Raw genomic sequence first — 4,089 nt, 5'->3', positions numbered from 1 at the left:
TTGATTAGGTAGTTATACCTAGTTGGATTAAAATTCAAATGTTTCATAATTAAATTAGGCGAACATTGTCCCAGCACTCACCTATCTCCCCATCACCTTGGGAGACTACTAAGAGCAACAAACATAAGCAGTTTTCTTCGTATCTGAGATATTTTGAACATATACAAGCAAAAAATATATATGTTGCCATAATATGCTAATGATTAGAACCATGTTTGTTTTTTTTTTAATTTAATACCACATAGTGGAGAACGTTTCATATCAGAATTCAATAAACTGTTTAATGTATTCTATTTCAGCAGAATATTCCATTAAATGGATATAAAATAATTTATTAAGTGAGGTCCTGATTAATGAAAATTTAGATTCTCCAATCTATGATATTACAAACCATGCCTCAATCTTGTATATATCAATTCCTACAGGGTGATTACATTTAGAGAAGGGATCCTAGAAGTCTGATGCAGAATTAGAGGATATATATTTTTCAATTTTAATAGATGTTGCCAAATCCAGAAAACTGTGACAATTTACAGTTTCTTTAGCAATGTATGTTTGGTTGCATCTTTGACTTCTAATTACTGGAAGAAGAGTATAAATGCTTGTAAGTAAAGAATGGTTGTCAGTAGATGTGTTTATGGTTCCTTCTATGTTTATTTAATGCTACAGTACTCTTTAACATTCCGACAGCTTCTGAATCACTCAGGGATGATGCCTTTCCCAAAGAGCAGGAAATCGATGAGTTGCCCCATAAATTATGATGTGTCTTGGCTCAAAAATATAACTTGCCAAGTCCAGTCATTTCTCACTAGTTTTAACTAAAAAGTCTTGAGAATATGAAGCAGAGAGTGGTGGAAGCAGCACTTACAAGGTTTTGATGTGGAATAAGACAGGACAGACTGTGATAGGCCACATGCAAAATGAAGTTGTGATGGAAGAGAACATTACAATAAGCAGAACGAGTCAATAGAAAAATAAAAGTGAGCAGATACACAGAACGAAGTTGTGCTACGATGTAGGCCATGCATGCTGGATCACAGAACAGTCTCGGATTCAGGGCAGCTTTGGAACTCCAGACCTTGTGTGTATATTTGTTGTTGTTGTTGTTTTCTTAATACCTTGTTTTAGAATTAAAATGAAGCATTTCATAATATATCTGCCCATTGTCTTATTTCACTGACAAAACAAAACAAAAACAAAAACAAAATCATTCTTTTGTGGCTTGCCAAGATATAGCTATTCTACTGACAGAGTCAGGTATACACAACATGAATTTTTTTAATAATTATTATTTAATAAGTTGCCATGCTGTGACCATGTTTGCTTTTTTTTTATTTATTCCTTTCTTCTTTATCTTTTCTTATAAAATTGTTTGATGTTTTAATTCTGGTCTCAATTTCCTTAGCAGTTTTTTCCTGAGATCTATAACCATGAACTCTCAACTTTATTTCTTACGCAACTCGGTCCGGCAACCTTCTGCTTTTGCTGAATTTGTAGTTTGGAATTACATTAGTTTTATTCGTAAAGGGGTTTGAGTTTTTGTTAGTTCCTCCCCTCTGCTTTCAGTGATCTCTGGGAAGAAAAGCAGGATGTGCTCCTCTATCACTATTTGCAACACCACTTTCTTCTTACCTTAGGTCCTATCATTTTGTTCTTTCCTATTCTAAAGCACACATCACCCAGCTATTTCTCAAACATGCAGATCTTTCAAATGCTGCTTTTTTTGGGAGAAGATTTCCTGATAACACCTTTCCCTGTCTCAGAATGCCTGCCTACTCCCTAAATTATCATGTCCACTCATTTCTTTCCTAGCACTTTTCAGTTTAATGCATTTTCTTGTTTCTAGATTTTCTGGTAATAGAAGATTAGAATGGAATCTCCATTCAGCCAAAAATTAAAAACATCAATGTGCATATTAACTTGATAATAATGTTTGATATTGGGATTCAAGGAAGATTCCACCTCTTCATCATCTTTTGGAGAACCCAACTTCAGGCATGTGGTGGAACAAATGGAGGTTATGTGTGTGTGTCTCTATGTGTGTGTGTATAAAATTTTCACCTTAGGGCTTATTAGCATTAATTAATATCAACTATATCTTTGGAGATGAAGTAGGGAATCTAGTAAATGCAAGACATCAGCAACAGAATAATGGGTTTGGGGAGAAAAAACTGGAAGAATATAGTATTTCTATGACATTATTGGATACTGTTAAGGGTTGAATTGTGTCCTCTCAAAATGATATGCTGAAATCCTAGCCTCCAGTACCTTAGAATCTGATCTTATTTGGAAATAAAGTCTTTGCAGATGTAGTCAAATTAAGATAAGGCCATTAGATGGGCCCTAATCCAATATGACTGGTGTCCTTATAAAAATGAGTAATTTGGACCCAGACTCGAACATACACAGAGGGAGGATTATGTGAAAAGACTTTGAGATAATGTCATGAGAAGACTGGATTTATGCTGCCACAAACCAAATGAAGTCTGAGGCTACCAGAGACTAAGCAGAGGTAAGGAAGGATTCTCCTACGGGTTTCTGAGGGAGAAAGGCTCTGACTTCCAGCCAGGCTGTAAGGTAATATATTTCTAAGCCACCTAATTTGTAGTGCTTTGTTATGATAGCCCTAGGAAATGAATACAAATGCAAGAAAAATAGAATAAAAAATTAATTCATATAATTCCAAATGCACATCACCAGATCATACCAAATATTAAGTAACTACTTGGAACTTTCAAAAAAAAAATCACCAGCAATCAGAAATATAATTGCTTTCTCAGAAACAGATATACTTTAAAACAGAATTGTCTTCATTAATATGTAGTGAAACATTTTTTCAAAATTCTTCTCATTTCGGGTGCCTGGGTGGCTCAGTTGGTTAAGCGACTGCCTTCGGCTCAGGTCATGATCCTGGAGTCCCAGGATCAAGTCCCACGTCTGGCTCCCTGCTCAGCAGGGAGTCTGCTTCTCCCTCTGACCCTCCTCCCTCTCATGCTCTCTGTTTCTCATTCTCTCTCTCGCAAATAAATAAAATCTTAAAAAAAAAAAAATTAAAAAAAAATTCTTCTCATTTCATAACATAACACACCTGTATATATTAATCCCCACCCCCAACTCCATCTAATACTCAGCATTACCAAAAGACTTAAGAAATGCAATGAAGTTGAATAGATTTATTTTTTTACTATTTCTATATTTTGTCTTTATTGCAATAAAACATATGCTTTTAACATTTTTTTGTTTCTTTGTTTTGTTTTTTTTATCTTTTTCAAGTTTTTATTTAAATTCCAGTTCATTAACATACAGTATAAAATTAGTTTCAGGTGTAGAATTTAGTGATTCAACACTTACATACAACACCCAGGGCTCATGGCAACAACTGTCCTCTTCAATCAGCTTCTTATTTAGATGTGCTGGACCTTTTCTGACAAAATCCTGGACTTCCACAACAGCTCTTTCATCTGTGGATGATTTCCTAAGTCAGTGTTTTTCAGGGGCTCCTAGGCAATGGTTGAGAGGGGATGGAGCCAGTTCACAGTCTACTTCATGGTCCATAGCTGGGACCACGGTCTATATGCTTATTATCATAACATGCACAAGTGGGTGAGACTCCACCTGGATCCCTTACAGTTCGGTGCAGGATCCCACAGCTTCCACAAAGGCACTTTTGCCCTTGGATGCATGTTAAATTGTGTTCAGTAGTGAGCTAGGATGCTTTATTTGGGTATTGCTACTGTCACTACCAATTAAAACTTTTTAAAAAGTCATACTGCTATTTCTTGTATGTGTATTTTACTTGAAAATGCCTAATAAGTATAGAAAAGCAAATATGAATATATTAAACATCCAAGCCTCTACCCAGAGAACAAACATACTGATCGTTTTCATTTCATAATTTGTATAAAAACAATAAAAAATTTCAGATAAATTTTACAAGGTTATTCACTTTTACTCTCCCTTTAATCAGCTATTTGACTCAGAATACTTTAAATGCTTTATTTCCTCTTTCATACCCAGTAGAAGTCATCAATCTATAGAATCTTATTTTGAAATGATTTTCTAAAGTCTATATAACAAATACATAATTTT

The sequence above is a fragment of the Mirounga angustirostris genome, unplaced genomic scaffold (assembly GCF_029215605.1).
Source record: "Mirounga angustirostris isolate CCGP_5_RB_7025 unplaced genomic scaffold, mMirAng1.0.hap1 SCAF_2, whole genome shotgun sequence".
In the NCBI taxonomy this organism is placed as follows: domain Eukaryota; kingdom Metazoa; phylum Chordata; class Mammalia; order Carnivora; family Phocidae; genus Mirounga; species Mirounga angustirostris.
Note: the sequence above shows the minus strand (reverse complement) of the source record.